General features: G+C 45.9%; 1 long non-coding RNA gene across 1 annotated transcript; it reads right to left on the bottom strand.

The window, feature by feature from the left end:
* Positions 1–1,435: 1,435 nt before the first annotated feature.
* Positions 1,436–2,825, bottom strand: LOC123141985 (uncharacterized). The gene is made up of 3 exons (XR_006470491.1): positions 2,702–2,825; positions 2,379–2,491; positions 1,436–1,808 (listed from the first exon to the last, which is right to left on the bottom strand). It is a non-coding gene; the product is annotated as an uncharacterized lncRNA (long non-coding RNA).
* Between the last annotated feature and the right edge of the window lie 19,258 nt (positions 2,826–22,083).

Genomic DNA, 22,083 nt, shown 5'->3' with positions numbered 1-22,083 from the left:
AGTCCCTAATTTTTGTCCTTATGGGCCGTGCGTAACCAAAATTCCCCGCATGGGCCGCACATAGCTTATTTTGTGCATCCCCGCATGGGCGAAGGTGGGCCTGGTCGGATATTTTGGCAAAAAAATAAATTTACTTGCGTCAGGAATTGAACTGGCGATCTCTCAGACCATACCATACACACCTACCAACTCGCGAATCTCGCATGTGTAGTCAAGACGTTTACTTTTCTTATTCAATAGTACCACCTCGCCCCCTTACAACTGAAAGCACCAACATATATACGTCTTAGAGTTACACTTTATCAACCACCTCAATAAGTCGGCTAAGGAAGGAAGGAAAATGAGTCCAGGAAAGGAAAGATATATACATCCATACTATGTGGGCTAATTAAAATGAAACGAAGGAAGAAGGGAAGGAAGAAAATTAGTGGGCAAATGAGTCCTGGGAAGGAAAGACGAAATTCGGGCTAATTAACTTGTGGGAAATTAATGAGATTCATAATGCCATGCTTGCTGCATAAATTTAAAAGAGGGCGTTTAAGAAAACAAGTATTAAAGGAGATTAGATGAAATTGCTAATTGATGATTGTTCAAGAAAAAAACAAGAAACCCCCTAATTAAAGGAGAGTTTTTTAAAGGCACCCAAGTGTATTTGTGTGGAGGGCCTTCCTGTAATTGGCGTGGAGGGCGGCCGCTATCCGGCCCTGCTTGGATCCTAACCAAATACAACTAGATCGGGTAGGCGCGAGGGTGCCGGTCCGAACGTTTTGGTCAAGCGTGTAATGTTAAGTTAGTAGTAACCCAGGCTGCTATTCCGACGATAAGAAGAGGCAATGAAAGCATGATATTATCACCATGTGTTTAAATGGGACTAACGTATGAAGTAACTGAAGCTGTAAATAGATGGCCGATAAAATGCACCTAAAAATACTGGTATTCGCTTAATATCACCTATTCATAATGCAGCCTCAGAAACCTCCAAACACCCATCTATGAAGTTGTTGTATATATAAATAAAGATAAATATTATATCTTGAGTGCGTGAGGTAAAAGGGTGCATGTCAAGTTGTTCTAAACAAAACAAACTACAAAATAGTGACGTCAGGAGTTGATTATAAAGTTATTAATTGTAAGTACGCTAAAACAGAATGAAACGAAACCATATCAATAAGTTAAATGGAGACGAAGATACAGCAGGAAGTCAAATGGAAATAAAGATCTAATCAGAATCAAAATGATCGAAGCAAGTACTGCCCCTTACCTAACACAAGAGCGTAGAAAGCATCATAGGAGAGTAAGCATACACGGTGCAATGCATTTTCAGCTATGATAAAAAACGAACTACCGAAGAACCAGTCGGAAGCACAGCTTGATCATATGCAGATCCGAGCAGGTAATCTGCCAGTGACCCCAGCCCTTGGTAAGCCCATTGACCCGCAAATTCCTTTTTTCCACCTTAGCCTTCAGATCTCTGATCTTCCTGTCTTTCTCGTCGACACTGCCCGACAGGTACTTCATCTCGGTCTTAATTTTCTGCATTTGAGGGCAGTCAAATTCAATATCCATGGTGGCCTGAAGATGCTCCAAGCACCGAGGAGCAGCATTTTGCATGGCCCATTGGCATCCACAGCTGGGTCGCCATTGATCCTCATATGCTCTGCCGCTGCAGATGAACGCGACTGTGATGGAGTAGCCGCCACACGGCCACGGTAAGATGCGCAGGTCTTGTACTTCACCTCGGGTAAACCATCTTCAGCAAGAACGGCGCTAAGCATAGCCTTCGGCCTAACCGTGACAGAATGCTTCATCTATTAAAATATGTAGAGTGGTAAGTCATTTACACATAGTACAGACCACAACAGGAATACGCGGAAATATCATGCTACTAAAGCAATAGAAACATGGAAATGCATTAGCCTTTATCGGTGACGGGTTCAGGACAAGCAAAGCAAACGTGCAACAGAAGCCCGAAAAACAAACCAGAGATCTGCAGCAACACAACGACTATGTAAACATGCTTTTAAGTAAGGCAGGGCACATTCTTTAAAGGCAGGTCACAAACATCAATCGTGTTGTGTGTTGATCATGATTGGCAAACGCAAGCAGGTAAACTACAGAAGCCAAACGGCATGATACACGGGAGACCACAGATCAAGCATGAACCCGGTAAAAAAATGGCTATTCACGGGATCTAAAGAATCTGATACACAGTGGACTGCACAGCAAGCATCGACAGAGTTAATACGACCATTCTACTACAAATCACATATAAAAAATATGCTCTGCGTGTCGTTGATCAACGACATGCCCAATTGCATAAATCTCGAACAAGTCTAGCACATGCATGTTTTAGAGTTGACCAAGCAAATGGGGTCTACCTTGCTAGCTGGTGACGGTGTGGAACGGAGATCACGGTCATTGTTCATCGCACCAATGAAGAAGAGCTCCCTCCGTGTGCCTGATGCCATCGCGCGAAGAAAAGCTTGGGTGCCTGGGTGCCCAGATCAACGGTACTGTAAGAACATCTCCACGTTATGGACTAAATTCGCGGAAGCTAGGGATTTTGAGAGATAAAAAAGGAGCAAGGATCTCGCCTTCTACAGAAGAGGAGGGGAGAGCGCCGCCGTATATATGAACTTGAAATACACATCTAAACAACCTAGAAAAACACCGAAGAGGGAAGGCGAGAGGAAAGAATCACCTGCAAGGAAACCAGTGAAGCAACTTCGAGCAGCACAGCCCAGGAGCCAAGAGAACAAGCAGACCCCAGCCAAGACAAATCAACCAGCAAACCTTAGACAAATCCCTAAAAAACAACAAATCCCTGGATGAGCGCATGTACAGCACAAACGAGAAGACAATCAGAGGAGCGAAGAACCACCTCAGCCATCTCAGAAGCCTCTCCGGTGTACTCCCACTCCGGTCAACTCGCAAGACAGCCCTTCCGGCACGCCACCGTCCCAACTGCGACACATCCAGAAAGATGAGGAACACGGGAAGAAACAAGCAGAATAAAAGACAGGACCCATCCACGTCCGAATCAAATCATACCGGCAAGGCAAATATTCATGCACACCTAGTATCAATTGGCTCAACAGTACTACTGCAAATAGAAAGTGTCACTGTTAGAGCATGTCCCTATTTTTAGTGCAGCCAACAAATCAGAAAATATGGTAGTTCATGTAGCTTTGAAGCTTAGATTAAAGAAGATTTTATTACACGGATAATCTGATTAGCAGTTCATGTGGTCTTACTTAGAAGTACAATTTGCAACCCAGCATATAACTCACCTACTTATTGCCATCTGGCACAGTGCAGTAAGTAAATAACCAAGGGGAAAATGTCAATTTGGTACTACTTAGTCCAGACCAAACCGTTGTTTTTAACATAATTAAAATCAAATGTATCTTTGCAGTATTTTTGAAAAATGTGGGCACAAAAGCGGGTGGTTACGACCACTCAACACTGTAATTGTTGATACCTGCACCCGTGCCTTCTGATCAATAAAAATGGAAATCCAGAGAAATAATCTCTGAAAAACAAATAATTCAAACATGTGGTGGTCCATCGGTGCTTGAAGTAGGCAATATAAAATCAAACTTACGCCAATGCAGGTTGTAGGAACAAAAGAAAGTGAATGGTTAGTGGCCACAAAAGAGAGAGCTGGGTGCATAGTGTTTGTTATTCTTGGAAGCATGAAACCATACATATGAATATTCCAACTGTAATGCAGATATACAGATCGTTTTATTAGAAAATCGACACTTGATACATGCATTTTGAAGTACAAAGGCAATTCATACCACACAACACAAACAACCCTACAGCCGGAGTCTAAATTCAGACATCCAATGAGAGATGACATATATAGAGAACCACGACATTTCAATAGTAAGTAATTTGACTAACAATGAATATTAGAGCACTTAGTCTGAAACTCACGTAAGCATATTGTTACAATCAGCAGCTCAACTACTACTAATAATGAATAGATCTAGTTTGAACTTCCAAAACTATATATCCCTGATAACACTATCTAATTAAAATAGAAGGGACATAAATATAGACCATCTCATTATTTTGGCAGGAGATAAAATAAATGGTTCATCTGTTTATTCAGAATATCTCATAAAGGGATAACCTTAATTTATATGGCTAATAGTTAGTTAAAAATACAAGGATTTTTTTTCCAGAATATCTTTGAAAAAATGAACGGCTCAGAGTATGATCATCCATCAACTTACAGTGTTCCCTGGCGCATATCTGGTTCATCGGTTTCTATTGAATCAACAAGTCTTGACAAACCAAGATCTGCAATCTTGGGGGTCATAGTTTTATCCAGCAAAATATTACCAGGCTTTAAGTTCAGCTGGTAAATATGCCTTTCCTGGGAATTGTGAAGGTAATTTATTCCCTCACAAGTCCCTTTAATATCTTGTAACATGTGGGCCACTCAAGCCTGCAAGCTTCATCTGTGATTAGTAGCAAAAGACGTATAAAATAAGCTGTTGAATCACTCATCTTGATAGGCAAACTAATATATGTAGGCAATTGTCAACCATATATATTTGAAGATAAGGGAAACTTCCATTGATTATTTGAGCAGTATCAAGATGAAACTGTCGGGGAACATAGTAATTTCAAAAAAATTCCTACACACACGCAAGATCATGGTGATGCATAGCAACGAGAGGGGAGAGTGTTGTCCACGTACCCTCGTAGACCGAAAGCGGAAGCGTTAGCACAACGCGGTTGATGTAGTCGTACGTCTTCCCGATCCGACCGATCAAGTACCGAACGCACGACACCTCCGAGTTCAGCACACGTTCAGCCCGATGACGTCCCTCGAACTCCGATCCAGCCGAGTGTTGAGGAAGAGTTTCGTCAGCATGACGTCGTGGTGACGATGATGATGTTCTACTGACGCAGGGCTTCGCCTAAGCACTGCTACAGTATTATCGAGGTGTACTATGATGGAGGGGGGCACCGCACACGGCTGAAAGACCAAACGATCAATTGTTGTGTCTATGGGGTGCCCCTTTCCCCCGTATATAAAGGAGTGGAGGAGGGGGGAGAGGGCCGGCCCCTATGGCGCGCCCTGGAGGAGTCCTACTCCCACCGGGAGTAGGATTCCCCCCCTTCCAAGTAGTAGGAGTAGGAGTCAAGGAAAGGGAAGAGGGAAGAGAAGGAAGGAGGGGGCACCACCCCTCCCCCTAGTCCAATTCGGACTAGTCAATGGGGGGGCGCGCGGCCTGCCTCTCCCTCTCCCCTAAAGCCCAATAAGGCCCATATACTTCTTCCCCCGTATTCCCGTAACTCCCCGGTACTCCAAAAAATACCCGAACCACTCGGAACCTTTCCGATGTCCGAATATAGTCGTCCAATATATCGATCTTTATGTCTCGACCATTTCGAGACTCCTCGTCATGTCCCCGATCTCATCCGGGACTCCGGACTACCTTCGGTACATCAAATCACATAAACTCATAATACAATCGTCATCGAACTTTAAGCGTGCGAACCCTACGGGTTCGAGAACTATGTAGACATGACCGAGACACGTCTCCGGTCAATAACCAATAGCGGAACCTGGATGCTCATATTGGCTCCCACATATTCTACGAAGATCTTTATCGGTCAAACCGCATAACAACATACGTTGTTCCCTTTGTTATCGGTATGTTACTTGCCCGAGATTCGATCGTCGTCTCAATACCTACTTCAATCTCGTTACCGGCAAGTCTTTTTACTCGTTCCGTAATACATCATCCCGCAACTAACTCATTAGTTGCAATGCTTGCAAGGCTTAAGTGATGTGCATTACCGAGTGGGCCCAGAGATACCTCTCCGACAATCGGAGTGACAAATCCTAATCTCGAAATACGCCAACCCAACAAGTACCTTCGGAGACACCTGTAGAGCACCTTTATAATCACCCAGTTACGTTGTGACGTTTGGTAGCACACAAAGTGTTCCTCCGGTAAACGGGAGTTGCATAATCTCATAGTCATAGGAACATGTATAAGTCATGAAGAAAGCAATAGCAGAATACTAAACGATCGTGTGCTAAGCTAACAGAATGGGTCAAGTCAATCACATCATTCTTCCAATGATGTGATCCCGTTAATCAAATGACAACTCATGTCAATGGCTAGGAAACATAACCATCTTTGACAAACGAGTTAGTCAAGTAGAGGCATACTAGTGACACTCTGTTTGTCTATGTATTCACACATGTATCATGTTTCCGGTTAATACAATTCTAGCATGAATAATAAACATTTATCATGATATAAGGAAATAAATAATAACTTTATTATTGCCTCTAGGGCATATTTCCTTCAGTCTCCCACTTGCACTAGAGTCAATAATCTAGTTCACATCACCATGTGATTTAACATCAATAGTTCACATCTTTATGTGGTTAACACCCACAGTTCACATCGACATGTGACCAACACCCAAAGGGTTTACTAGAGTCAGTAATCTAGTTCACATCACTATGTGTTTAACACCCAAAGAGTACTAAGGTGTGATCATGTTTTGCTTGTGAGATAATTTTAGTCAACGGGTGTAAGGGCATATTTATCCCTAAGATGTTTTGGTGATTGATGACAATGCTTTTGCGGACTAATCGTGTGTGTTGAGTGTTTTTCAGAGATTCATCCTTTTGGCACGAGACGATTTCCTCCCCTCGGAGCTTAAAGCGAAGACGGTGTAGTCCTTTCGGATTAATTTGGTGGACTAGTTTCATAGGGATCACCGTACTATCAAGAGGGGGTCCGTTTTGGAAAGGCTAGGGCGGAATCATCACGTACACTTCCTTTGCCCCTCCCTCCGAGCCTTTCCGTTTCGATGATGGGCTTGGTTCTCCTCTCTTTGTGCCCTCTCTGGTCCCTGCGGTAGTACCGCTTGGGTGCTACAAGCGGTAGTACCGCTCTGGAGCGATAGTACTGCCCAGAGCAGTAGTACCGCTAGTAGCCCCCATGTGTGTACTAACTCTGGTCCCAGCGGTAGTACCGCGGGACGGAGCGGTAGTACCGCTTCGGTGCCACAAGCGGTAGTACTGCTCTGGGAGCGGTAGTACCGCTCCAGAGCAGTAGTACCGCTAGTGGCCCCAAGCCGTAGTGCCGCGGTGGTCTCGTGCTAGTACCGCCTCGATTCGAGGGCTCCTTTTTCGTGTCGGGTTTTACGGTACTGGCCGCGGCTGTGGGGGCCGTAGTACCGCTCCTGTGCGGTAGTACCGCCCTCCCTCCGCGGTAGTACCGCTGTGGGCCAAGCGGTAGTACCGCGTTGTGTAGCGGTAGTACCGCTTATAGTGGCAAGCGGTAGTACCGCTGGCACAGCGGTACTACTGCTCTCTTCGGGGCAGAAGGGGGGTAACGGTTGGTTTGTTCCCCCCACTATATAAAGGGGTCTTCTTCCCCAAAGTTGACCTTACCTCTTCCCCAAAAAGCTCCATTGTTGCTCCAAGCTCCATTTTTGCCCGATCTCTCTCCTTAGCCAATCAAACTTGTTGATTTGCTCGGGATTGGTTGAGAAGGCCACGATCTACACTTCCACCAAGAGAAATTTGATTCCCCCCACTTATCCCTAGCGGATCTTGTTACTCTTGGGTGTTTGAGCACCCTAGACGGTTGAGGTCACCGCGGAGCCATAGTCCATTGTGGTGAAGCTTTGTGGTGTCGTTGGGAGCCTCCAATTAAGTTGTGGAGATTGCCCCAACCTTGTTTGTAAAGGTCCGGTCGCCACCTTCAAGGGCACCAATAGTGGAATCACGGCATCTCGCATTGTGTGAGGGCGTGAGGAGAATACGGTGGCCCTTGTGGCTTCTTGGGGAGCATTGTGCCTCCACACCGCTCCAACGGAGACGTACTTCCCCTCAAAAGGAAGGAACTTCGGTAACACATCCTCGTCTTCACCGGCTCCACTCTTGGTTATCTCGTTCCTTTACTTTAGCTAGTTTACTTGTGTTATATCTCGTACTTGCTTGTGTGCTTGTTGTCGTTGCATCATATAGGTTGCTCACTTAGTTGCATATCTAGACAACCTATTTTGATGCAAACTTTAATTTGGTAAAGAAAAGCTAAAAATTGTTAGTTGCCTATTCACCCCCCCCTCTAGTCAACTATATCGATCCTTTCAATTGGTATCAGAGCCTCATCTCTTATTAAGGACTTTACCGTCCAAGTATGGTTGACGTCGTAGACGGTGCGGAGGAGCACTCCGGTGAGAATCCAGTCTCGTCTACGGGAGATGGGGGAACCGCGGTCTCTCGTGAGGAATTCAATGTGGCGTTGGACACATTGAAAACCTCCATGACGACCAAGGTCGAAAGCATGTTGAATAAATTCTTAGAAGGGCTTAAACTTACCACCGCACCGTTGAAAGTGGGTGATCCCGCTAACAAGGTGACGGATGCTACCTCCGACAAGGGGGAAGCTTCGAGCGAGAAGGCTCCTTGTTCTAGTGATAAAAATGGGACCGACATCTTTGCCCATGTGGAACCTCCACCTGTCTATGGTGGACCGCTCCCTTCCACTCATTTGAATCATGCCGGCCCGGCCCCTAAGATTGAGAAGAATGTAGATTTTGATTCTTGGGTCTATTGTTTTAAGTGTCATTTAAATCATGTGAACACTAACCTTTGGAGAATCATTGAAGAAGGTTTTTATCCGCATGACCGAAGTAACTTCACTCCTAGAGAAGTTGTGGATCATCAATTCAATGAGAATGCTCTCTTCATCATCCAAGAAGCAATCCCACCCGAAGATCTTCCTCATCTCCGGCCTTACACCGTGGCCAAAGATGCTTGGCTCCAAGTTGTTTCCCTCTATCGGGGAAGCGCAAGCATTCAACGCTCCAACTATGAAGTGGTGCAAGATGAAGCCGACGAGTTTGCAATGAAAGAAGATGAAGAACCTCGTGAGCTTTTTCGGAGAGTAACCAAACTCGCGGTCTCTCTCCGAGATCATGGAAGTAAGGACACGGATGACAATTGGATCAAGCGCAAATTCCTCAAGGCAATGATGCCCTACCACAAAGCCATGTCCTCCGTAATTCGTCAAAGGCCGGACTTCCACACCTTGTCATCAAGTGAAGTGTTGGATGAGTTTGTTGCTATGAGCATCTTGGACAAGACCGCCGACAATGCGGTTCTTCGCTCTCAAATAATAAAGAAGCCCAACCTTGCTCTAAAGGCCAAGGTTAGTATGGAGGAAGAGGATGAAGAGGAAGAAGAGGAGGGCAACCTCGAAGATACGAAGTATGCCTATCATGAACACATGGCTCTTGCTTCAAGGCAATTTTGGAGCAAGAAGAACACGAGGCCAAACTTCAACAAAAGCAACTCAAGTGGCGCAAAGGGCAAGCAACGGATGAGGACTTGCTTCAATTGTGGCAATGTGAGCCACTTTGTTGCGGAGTGCCCTTACGAGAAGAGGGAAGACAATGGTGGCAAGCTCATTAGAAAAGACAAGGCCAAGTCGTTCCCCAACAAGAGCAACTTCACCAAGAAGACTCCTCCCAAGGCGTTGGTGGTTCAAGAAGAGTACAATGAGGATGATGACGATGATGAAGATAGTGAGTCGGTTGCCATGGCCTCCGTTGCCATTGCGAAGACTCCACGGGTGTCTCTCTTCGACTCACCCAATGAGAACATCCCCGCCAAGTGCCTCATGGCTAAAGCCACCAATAAGGTAACCTCCAACATCAAAACTACTATCATTAATCATCCTTCTTCGACGGATAGCATTGATGAACATGAGGGGACAAATGTGGAGGAAAATGAGTTTGAGATCTTTATGGGTAAACTCAAGGGTAAATCCAAGAAGCACTTCGTTGCTCTCTTGGAACAACTTGGTGAAGCCAATGACATGATCGAGGCTCACGAAGATACCATCTCTAAGATGGAGGGGCATAGTCGTGACTATGCCGATGAGATTTCGGATCTTTCCAATGCTCTTGACGAAGAGCGTGGTCTTCGTTTGGCTCTTGAGGAGTCATACAACGATGATCATGCTAAGTTAAAGAAAGATCTTGATCATGCTCTTGTTGTGTCTCGTGTGCTAAACTCCGAGAAGGCAAAACTTGGGGTTGATCTTGCTAGACTCAAAGAGGAGTTTGGCATTCTCGACAAGGCTCACAAAGTCTTGAAGGGTGTTCATGCTAGCCTCAAGGAGTCTCATGATCAATTCCAAGTGAAGCTAACAAAGGAGAAAGCCACCTTTCCTCATATGGTGTTAATTGATAATGCAAATGCTACTAACCCGTGTTGTGAGCATGTGCATCTTGTTGAGGAGAATGCTAAGTTGAAGGAGCAACTTGAGAAAGGCCTTGTGTCATGCATACAAGGTGAGAAGAACCTCAACGACCTCTTGAGCAATCAAAAGGAAGTTGTGGCCAAGGAGGGGATTGGGTTCGCACCCAATCCTAAGAACAAGAAGAAGAATGACAAGACCAAGCGACCTCCTCCTCTCAAGCAAACTTTTGTGAAGGAGGGAGAGGGTGCTTCCAAGGAGAAGAAGAACAATGCGAAGGGTGGCGGTGTCAAGAAGAGCAATGTCACTCCTTCCAACAAAGCCGGCGACTTTAATCCTTCTTATGTGTTATGCCGTGCTAGTGATGGGCATGTTTATGCCAAATTCGTTGGTTCTCCTCATGAGTACATTGAATGGTCTATTTGGGTTCCTAAGACCCTTGTTGCTAACATCAAAGGACCCATTACAAAATGGGAACCTAAAACCAAGCATTGATCTCTTGTAGGTGTTTGCTTCCGGTGGGGGATCATGGTTGCTCGATAGTGGAGCTACAAATCATATGACCGGAGCGGTACTACCGCTTATGTGGCTAAGCGGTACTACCGCTGAGCAGGCACGGTACTACCGCTGGATGCCCAGTTCCATTGTTTCCTACCACATGTTGATCCATCTTTGTTGTGTTTATTTGGTTTTGATCGTTCCTTCTGGTTGTTTCTTGTGTCCGTGTGTTTGGTTCCAGGTGATGAACATCCTGAGCAGCAAGTCCGCCGTGTCAACCCCGGGCGTTCAACGTCGAAGCGGTACCGCTCATCTGAGACTGCAGGTGGTTCTTCCAGTGCTCCACAGCTGGCAGGGGGTGCTTCCTCAAGTGCTAATCCTCCTCGCAAGAAGAAGATTGCCAGCCGACCAAAGCCAAGTGGCAAGAAAGTGACTGAGATGTCTAGCAAGGAATTCTGGGACAGGCGTCGGCGCAACCCCTATGAGGAAGACCAAGAACCCAATCTTGTCAACCGCCCGTTCTGGAACCGGTTTCAGTATGCCACATACTTTGATGTGATCAAGGCTAAGAAGAATCTCTTTGTCAATGTTCATTCCATCAACACGGATGCTATGGAGAAGGACCTTGAGTACTTTGGTGATGCCCTACAGATGTGCTCTCAGTTGAACATTCTCAGGATCATGCAGTTCAACAAGGACTTTGATGCAGATTTGCTGGCACAGTTCTTTGCCACTGTTCACCTAGGAACTGACGCAGACAGGACTCTGACTTGGATGACAAATGGAAAGGTGCTAGCTGTCAAGTGGCAGGCCTTCATGGGGCTGCTTGAGGTGGAAGATCAAGGGCTCGAGACTCCAGTTGGTTTTCGTCCTCACCAAAATGTCACCTCCACTCACAAGCAAGCCCTCTGGCCCTACTGTACTCGGAAGGTCCACCCTGAGACCAGGAAGGAAACCTATGAGTTGTCTACCTATCTGGACATCCTTCACCGTGTCTTCCGCGAGACTCTCTTCCCTCGTATTGGGAATCTGGACATGGTACACTCTTACCTTGTGGACATGCTTCTCTTCTGCCAGCGTGAGAAGGACGCAAACACCGGCGAGTCCCTGGACATCTCTCACGTCATGTGGTCTGAGCTTCTGGCGGCTGTTTCTGAGCGCAAGTGCCCAATTTATGGTCCGTTCATCATGTTGCTTATTGAGAGGGCCTGGAGACATACCTATCCTGAGGAGCAGCTGGAAACTGGAGAGTTGGTCTCTCATGAGATCAAGCGTCTGAGGAAGAAGGATAATTGGGGTAGATCTGGAGCTCCATCTTCTGCTGCTGCCATGGAGACCGAGGACGAGGCTGATGCCGGTGATGATGATGAGGACTATGTGCCTCCAGGGACAGAGCCTTCTGCAGCAGAGCCCTCTTGGGCAAAGAAGCTCAAACGCAAGATGAAGAAACTGTTTTGCATGGAGTCTCATGGTCAGTACATGACTCATGTGGCTGAGAAGAAGGCAAGAGGACGTCACAAGGAGCTGATGCGTCAGATGGGTGCGACAGTCACCAGCGGCTCTGAGGGTCAGATTACTGAGGAGGAGGAGTGGGTCCAGCAGCACTGTCCGTGGACCGACTCAGATGCCGAGCAGTTTCCGGGCGAGGACGGCAGTGCAGATGATCACGCAGAGTCCTGATGTTCGAGATCCGCAGCATGCTCTCACCTGGAGCCGTAGGGTAGCTCTTTGCCCTTTTGGTGTCTCGATGCCAAAGGGGGAGAGAGTTTAGGGATTTGCGTCGTTGTGTTGCGAGTGTGTCTTTGCCTTTGTGCTTTCGTTATGTGCTACTGTGTGCTTTGCTTGGACCTTGTGCTTTGCTTGGTTTTGTGTTCAGTGAGACTTTAGTTCGAGTCATATGGTGTGAGACATATGCTACCCTATCATTATCATATCTTCATCTTTGTCTCTAGTCATTTGATATCTCATGAGTTATATGCTTCATTATGGTCTCTAGTCATATGGTCTCTCGCTTAGGTTATTGGTCTCTAAAATACAGGGGGAGTGTTGATCCTAGTATGTGTGTCGTGCAGTTCAAAGCACTTATCTTGATGGCACACATCTAGGGGCAGCCCGTCTATATTTTAGAGATTTGGGGTTTGCTTATGTCCTTTGTTTTTTTTCCAGTTGTGCAAATCCCGTATTGTCATCAATCCACCAAAAAGGGGGAGATTGTAAGGGCATATTTATCCCTAAGATGTTTTGGTGATTGATGACAATGCTTTTGCAGACTAATCGTGTGCGTTGAGTGTTTTTCAGAGATTCATCCTTTTGGCACGAGACGATTTCCTCCCCTCGGAGCTTAAAGCGAAGACGGTGTAGTCCTTTTGGATTAGTTTGGTGGACTAGTTTCATAGGGATCACCGTACTATCAAGAGGGGGTCCGTTTTGGAAAGGCTAGGGCGGAATCATCACGTACACTTCCTTTGCCCCTCCCTCCGAGCCTTTCCGTTTCGATGATGGGCTTGGTTCTCCTCTCTTTGTGCCCTCTCTGGTCCCTGCGGTAGTACCGCGGGCCAGAGCGGTAGTACCGCTTGGGTGCTACAAGCGGTAGTACCGCCCAGAGTAGTAGTACCGCTAGTAGCCCCCATGTGTGTACTAACTCTGGTCCCAGCGGTAGTACCGCTTGGGTGCCACAAGCGGTAGTACCGCTCCAGAGCAGTAGTACCGCTAGTGGCCCCAAGCCGTAGTACCGCGGTGGTCTCGTGCTAGTACCGCCTCGATTCGAGGGCTCCTTTTTCATGTCGGGTTTTACGGTACTGGCCGCGGCTGTGGGGGGCCGTAGTACCGCTCCTGTGCGGTAGTACCGCCCTCCCTCCGTGGTAGTACCGCTGTGGGCCAAGCGGTAGTACCGCGTTGTGTAGCGGTAGTACCGCTTATAGTGGCAAGCGGTAGTACCGCTGGCACAGCGGTACTACCGCTCTCTTCGGGGCAGAAGGGGGGTAACGGTTGGTTTGTTCCCCCCACTATATAAAGGGGTCTTCTTCCCCAAAGTTGACCTTACCTCTTCCCCAAAAAGCTCCATTGTTGCTCCAAGCTCCATTTTCGCCCGATCTCTCTCCCTAGCCAATCAAACTTGTTGATTTGCTCGGGATTGGTTGAGAAGGCCACGATCTACACTTCCACCAAGAGAAATTTGATTCCCCCCACTTATCCCTAGCGGATCTTGTTACTCTTGGGTGTTTGAGCACCCTAGACGGTTGAGGTCACCGCGGAGCCATAGTCCATTGTGGTGAAGCTTTGTGGTGTCGTTGGGAGCCTCCAATTAAGTTGTGGAGATTGCTCCAACCTTGTTTGTAAAGGTCCGGTCGCCGCCTTCAAGGGCACCAATAGTGGAATCACGGCATCTCGCATTGTGTGAGGGCGTGAGGAGAATACGGTGGCCCTTGTGGCTTCTTGGGGAGCATTGTGCCTCCACACCGCTCCAACGGAGACGTACTTCCCCTCAAAAGGAAGGAACTTCGGTAACACATCCTCGTCTTCACCGGCTCCACTCTTGGTTATCTCGTTCCTTTACTTTAGCTAGTTTACTTGTGTTATATCTCGTACTTGCTTGCGTGCTTGTTGTCGTTGCATCATATAGGTTGCTCACTTAGTTGCATATCTAGACAACCTATTTTGATGCAAACTTTAATTTGGTAAAGAAAAGCTAAAAATTGTTAGTTGCCTATTCACCCCCCCTCTAGTCAACTATATCGATCCTTTCAACGGGTCTGTCACATTCAGATCCGTAAGTATTTTGCAAATTTCTATGTCTACAATGCTCTGCACGGAGCTACTCTAGCTAATAGCTCCCACTTTCAATATGTATTTAGATCGAGACTTAGAGTCATCTAGATCGATGTAAAAGCTTGCATCGACGTAACTCTTTACGACGAACTCTTTATCACCTCCATAATCGAGAAATATATCCTTATTCCACTAAGGATAATTTTGACCGCTGTCCAGTGATCTACTCCTAGATCACTATTGTACTCCCTTGCAAAACTCAGTGTAGGGTATACAATAGATCTGGTACACAGCATGGCATACTTTATAGAACCTATGGCTGAGGCATAGGGAATGACTTTCATTCTCTTTCTATCTTCTTCTGTGGTCGGGTTTTGAGTCTTTACTCAATTTCATACCTTTGCAACACAGGCAAGAACTCCTTCTTTGACTGTTTCATCTTGAACTAATTCAAAAACTTGTCAAGGTACATACTCATTGAAAATCTTATCAAGCGTTTTGATCTATCTCTATAGATCTTGATGCTCAAAATGTAAGCAGCTTCATCAAGGTCTTTCTTTGAAAAACTCTTATTCAAATATCCTTTTATGCTATATAGAAATTCTATATCATTTCCAATCAACAATATGTCATCCACATATAATATCAGAAATGCTACAGAGCTCCCACTCACTTTCTTGTAAATACAGGCTTCTCCAAAAGTCTGTATAAAACCATATGCTTTGATCACACTATCAAAATGTTTATTCCAACTCCGAGAGGCTTGCACCAGTCCATAAATGGATCGCTGGAGCTTGCACACTTTTGTTAGCTCCCTTTGGATTGACAAAACCTTCCGATTGCATCATATACAACTCTTCTTCCAGAAATCCATTCAGGAATGCATTTTTGACATCCATTTGCCAAATTTCATAATCATAAAATGCGGCAATTGCTAACATGATTCGGACAGACTTAAGCATTGCTACGGGTGAGAATGTCTCATCGTAGTCAATCCCTTGAACTTGTCAAAAACCTTTTGCAACAAGTCGAGCTTTATAGACAGTAACATTACCGTCAGCGTCAGTCTTCTTCTTGAAGATCCATTTATTCTCAATGGCTTGCCGATCATCGGGCAAGTCAACCAAAGTCCACACTTTGTTCTCATACATGGATCCCATCTCGGATTTCATGGCCTCAAGCCATTTTGCGGAATCTGGGCTCACCATCGCTTCTTCATAGTTCGTAGGTTCGTCATGGTCTAGTAACATAACCTCCAGAACAGGATTACCGTACCACTCTGGTGCGGATCTTACTCTGGTTGACCTACGAGGTTCAGTAACAACTTGATCTGAAGTTCCATGATCATCATCATTAACTTCCTCACTAATTGGTGTAGGCATCGCAGAAACCGGTTTCTGCGATGAACTACTTTCCAATAAGGGAGCAGGTACAATTACCTCATCAAGTTCTACTTTCCTCCCACTCACTTCTTTCGAGAGAAACTCCTTCTCCAGAAAGATTCCGAATTTAGCAACAAAAGTCTTGCCTTCGGATCTGTGATAGAAGGTGTACCCAACAGTCTCCTTTGGGTATCCTATGAAGACACATTTCTCCGATTTGGGTTCGAGCTTATCAGGTTGAAGTTTTTTCACATAAGCATCGCAGCCCCAAACTTTAAGAAACGACAACTTTGGTTTCTTGCCAAACCACAGTTCATAAGGTGTCGTCTCAACGGATTTTGATGGTGCCCTATTTAACGTGAATGCGGCCGTCTCTAAAGCATAACCCCAAAACAATAGCGGTAAATCAGTAAGAGACATCATAGATCGCACCATATCTAGTAGAGTACGATTACGACGTTCGGACACACCATTACGCTGTGGTGTTCCGGGTGGCGTGAGTGGCGAAACTATTCCGCATTGTTTCAAATGAAGACCAAACTCATAACTCAAATATTCTCCTCCACGATCAGATCGTAGAAACTTTATTTTTCTTGTTACGATGATTTTCAACTTCACTCTGAAATTCTTTGAACTTTTCAAATGTTTCAGACTTATGTTTCATTAAGTAGATATACCCATATCTTCTTAAATCATCTGTGAAGGTGAGAAAATAACGATATCCGCCACGAGCCTCAACATTCATCGGACCACATACATCTGTATGTATGATTTCCAACAAATCTGTTGCTCTCTCCATAGTTCCGGAGAACGTCATTTTAGTCATCTTGTCCATGAGGCACGGTTCGCAAGTACCAAGTGATTCATAATCAAGTGGTTCCAAAAGTCCATCAGTATGGAGTTTCTTCATGCGCTTTACTCCAATATGACTTAAACGGCAGTGCCACAAATAAGTTGCACTATCATTATTAACTTTGCATCTTTAGGCTTCAATATTATGAATATGTGTATCACTGCGATCGAGATCCAACAAACCATTTTCATTGGGTGTATGACCATAGAAGGTTTTATTCATGTAAACAGAACAACAATTATTCTCTAACTTAAATGAATAACCGTGTTGCAATAAACATGATCAAATCATATTCATGCTCAACGCAAACACCAAATAACACTTACTTAGGTTCAACACTAATCTCGAAAGTACAGGGAGTGTGCGATGATGATCATATCAATCTTGGAACTACTTCCAACACACATCGTCACCTTGCCCTTAACTAGTTTCTGTTCATTCTGCAATTCCCGTTTCGAGTTACTACTCTTAGCAAGTGCACCAGTATCAAATACCGAGGGGTTGCTACGAACACTAGTAAAATACACATCAATAATGTATATCAAATATAGCTTGTTCACTTTGCCATCCTTCTTATCCACCACATACTTGGGGTGGTCCCGCTTCTAGTGACCAGTCCCTTTGCAGTAGAAGCAATTAGTCTCAGGCTTAGGTCCAGATTTGGGCTTCTTCACTTGAGCAGCAACTTGCCGTTCTTCTTGAAGTTCCCCTTCTTCCCTTTGCCCTTTTCTTGAAACTAGTGGTCTTGTTAACCATCAACACTTGATGTTTTTCTTGATTTCTACCTTCGTCGATTTCAGCATCACGAAGAGCTTGGGAATTACTTTCGTCATCCCTTGCATATTATAGTTCATCACGAAGTTCTACTAACTTGGTGATGGTGACTAGAGAATTCTGTCAATCACTATTTTATCTGGAAGATTAACTCCCACTTGATTCAAGCGATTGTAGTACCCAGACAATCTGAGCACATGCTCACTGCTTGAGTTATTCTCCTCCATCTTTTAGCTATAGAACTTTTTGGAGACTTCATATCTCTCAACTCGGGTATTTGCTTGAAATATTAACTTCAACTCCTGGAACATCTCATATGGTCCATGACGTTCAAAACGTCTTTGAAGTCCCGATTCTAAGACATTAAGCATGATGCACTAAACTATCAAGTAGTCATCATATTGAGCTAGCCAAACGTTCATAACGTCTGCATCTGCTCCTGCAATAGGTCTGTCACCTAGCGGTGCATTAAGGACATAATTCTTCTGTGCAGCAATGAGGATAAACCTCAGATCACGGATCCAATCCGCATCATTGCTACTAACATCTTTCAACTTAGTTTTCTCTAGGAACATATATAAAACATAGGGAAGCAACAACGCGAGCTATTGATCTACAACATAGATATGCTAATACTACCAAGACTAAGTTCATGATAAATTAAAGTTCAATTAATCATATTACTTAAGAACTCCCACTTAGATAGACATCCCTCTAATCCTCTAAGTGATCACGTGATCCAAATCAATTAAACCATGTCCGATCATCACGTGAGATGGAGTAGTTTCAATGGTGAAGATCACTATGTTGATCATATCTACTATATGATTCACGCTCGACCTTTCGGTCTCAGTGTTCCGAGGCCATATCTGTTATATGCTAGGCTCGTCAAGTTTAACCTGAGTATTCCGCGTGTGCAACTGTTTTGCACCCGTTGTATTTGAACGTAGAGCCTATCACACCCGATCATCACGTGGTGTCTCAGCACGAAGAACTTTCGCAACGGTGCATACTCAGGGAGAACACTTATACTTTGGTAATTTAGTGAGGGATCATCTTATAATGCTACCGTCAATCAAAGCAAGATAAGATGCATAAAAGATAAACATCACATGCAATTAATATAAGTGATATGATATGGCCATCATCATCTTGTGCTTGTGATCTCCATCTCCGAAGCACCGTCATGATCACCATCGTCACCGGTGCGACACCTTGATCTTCATCGTAGCATCGTTGTCGTCTCACCAATCTTATGCTTCTACGACTATCGCTACCGCTTAGTGATAAAGTAAAGCATTACAGGGCGTTGCATTGCATACAATAAAGCGACAACCATATGGCTCCTGCCAGTTGCCGATAACTCGGTTACAAAACATGATCATCTCATACAATAAAATTTAGCATCATGTCTTGACCATATCACATCACAACATGCCCTGCAAAAACAAGTTAGACGTCCTCTACTTTGTTGTTGCAAGTTTTACGTGACTGCTACAGGCTTAGCAAGAACCGTTCTTACCTACACATCAAAACCACACTCGGTTCAACTAAAGTTGGAGAAATTGACACCCGCCAGCCACCTGTGTGCAAAGCACGTCGGTTAGAACCAGTCTCGCGTAAGCGTACGCGTAATGTCGGTCCGGGCCGCTTCATCCAACAATACGGCCGAACCAAAATATGACATGCTGGTAAGCAGTATGACTTATATCGCCCACAACTCACTTGTGTTCTACTCGTGCATATAACATCAACGCATAAAACCTGGCTCTGATACCACTGCTGGGGAACGTAGTAATTTCAAAAAATTCCTACGCACACGCAAGATCATGGTGATGCATAGCAACGAGAGGGGAGAGTGTTGTCCACGTACCCTCGTAGACCGAAAGCGGAAGCGTTAGCACAACGCGGTTGATGTAGTCGTACGTCTTCACGATCCGACCGATCAAGTACCGAACGCACGGCACCTCCGAGTTCAGCACACGTTCAACCCGATGACGTCCCTCGAACTCCATCCAGCCGAGTGTTGAGGGAGAGTTTCGTCAGCACGACGGCGTGGTGACGATGATGATGTTCTACTGACGCAGGGCTTCGCCTAAGCACCGCTACAGTATTATCGAGGTGGACTATGATGGAGGGGGGCACCGCACACGGCTAAAAGATCAAACGATCAATTGTTGTGTCTATGGGGTGCCCCCTTTCCCCCTTATATAAAGGAGTGGAGGAGGGGGGAGAGGGCCGGCCCCTATGGCGCGCCCTGGAGGAGTCCTACTCCCATCGGGAGTAGGATTCCCCCCATCCCAAGTAGTAGGAGTAGGAGTCAAGGAAAGGGAAGAGGGAAGAGAAGGAAGGAGGGGGCGCCGCCCCTCCCCTAGTCCAATTCGGACTAATCAATGGGGGGGGGCGGCCTGCCTCTCCCTCTCCCCTAAAGCCCAATAAGGCCCATATACTTCTTCCCCCGTATTCCCGTAAGTCCCCGGTAATCCGAAAAATACCCGAACCAGTCGGAACCTTTCCGATGTCCGAATATAGTCGTCCAATATATCGATCTTTACGTCTCGACCATTTCGAGACTCCTCGTCATGTCCACGATCTCATCCGGGACTCCGAACTACCTTCGGTACATCAAATCACATAAACTCATAATACAATCGTCATCGAACTTTAAGCGTGCGGACCCTACGGGTTCGAGAACTATGTAGACATGACCGTGACACGTCTCCGGTCAATAACCAATAGCGGAACCTGGATGCTCATATTGGCTCCCACATATTCTACGAAGATCTTTATCGGTCAAACCGCATAACAACATACGTTGTTCCCTTTGTTATCGGTATGTTACTTGCCCGAGATTCGATCGTCGGTATCTCAATACCTAGTTCAATCTTGTTACCGGCAAGTCTCTTTACTCGTTCCGTAATACATCATCCTGCAACTAACTCATTAATTGCAATGCTTGCAAGGCTTAAGTGATGTGCATTACCGAGTGGGCCCAGAGATACCTCTCCGACAATCGGAGTGACAAATCCTAATCTCGAAATACGCCAACCCAACAAGTACCTTCGGAGACACCTGTAGAGCACCTTTATAATCACCCAGTTACGTTGTGACGTTTGGTAGCACACAAAGTGTTCCTCCGGTAAACGGGAGTTGCATAATCTCATAGTCATAGGAACATGTATAAGTCATGAAGAAAGCAATAGCAACATACTAAACGATCAAGTGCTAAGCTAACGGAATGGGTCAATTCAATCACATCATTCTCCTAATGATGTGATCCCGTTTATCAAATGACAACTGATATCTATGGTTAGGAAACATAACCATCTTTGACAAACGAGCTAGTCAAGTAGAGGCATACTAGTGACACTCTGTTTGTCTATGTATTCAAACATGTATCATGTTTCCGGTTAATACAATTCTAGCATGAATAATAAACATTTATCATGATATAAGGAAATAAATAATAACTTTATTATTGCCTCTAGGGCGTATTTCCTTCAGAAACAACTACAGAAGAGTTGAACTCCCACTACATATAAGATACTTAAATCCACACTGATAGTCCTACCTTCAATGTGTTTATCAAGGCTTCCGCCATGCATATATTCAAAGCAGAGCACCCGCTCCATAATTGTCGCGAAGACAAACTCCCCATTATGCTTCATGTATTTGCCTATTTCCCACCCCAGATTCTAGTTGCTAACTTTGCCTATTTCAGTTGCTGATTCTAGAATGCTTCTGCAGGAACTGGGATAAACTCCCCATAAGCATATTCAGACAAAATTACTCATTTTGGTACAAATAAATCAGATAAACTCATAAGAACGGGAACTGGGAGAGAGAGAGAGAGAGAGAGAGAGAGAGAAAGACCTGGACGGAGTGGATAGATGGGGGCGGGGAGGCTCCAGCACCGTCTGTTGCGGGGTCGTCGTCGTCGCCGGGGAGCACGCGGCGAGCACCCCGAGCGCCAGCGCGACCTGCTCGGCGGGGATCTATAGCGCCTCCGCGAGCACCGCGCCACCCACGTGCCCGGCCCCGGCGCCACGAGCTTCGCTAGAGTTTGCATGAAGGTCGGCCTCCGATGCGCCGTCCGCTGCGGGGGCGTCGTCGTCACCGGGGAGCACGGCGGCGAACGCCCCGAGCGCCAGCGCGGCCTGGTCGGCGGGGATCTGCAGCGCCTCCGCGAACATGGCGGTGGGAGATGAAGGGGAGGAGATGCGGGAGCGTCGCGGCGGCTGCACGAGAACGAGGGAAGGGGAGGAGGCGGAGCACGCGGGAGCGGCGGCGACGAGTGCGGGGAAGATGGCGGCGCGATGGGGGAGGACAGGAGCGAAGGAGAGGGGCGCGAGTGGGGGTGGAGGCTAGGGGTCTGAACCAATCGGGCACTCTCCTCGCCCATACGTGAGACCCAGCCATCCACACCACGCCACGCACGACCACACAGGTGAAAAGACGGAAATGCCCTCGGCGGGGCATGGGAATAACGGCGGTGGCACGAGATCTTTACAGCGGGGGGTGAAACTGTTCATTGTAGCAGTGTCGCGGG

The sequence above is a fragment of the Triticum aestivum genome, chromosome 6D (assembly GCF_018294505.1).
Source record: "Triticum aestivum cultivar Chinese Spring chromosome 6D, IWGSC CS RefSeq v2.1, whole genome shotgun sequence".
Lineage (NCBI taxonomy): Eukaryota > Viridiplantae > Streptophyta > Magnoliopsida > Poales > Poaceae > Triticum > Triticum aestivum.
Note: the sequence above shows the minus strand (reverse complement) of the source record. Positions and strands in the feature narration are given on the sequence as shown.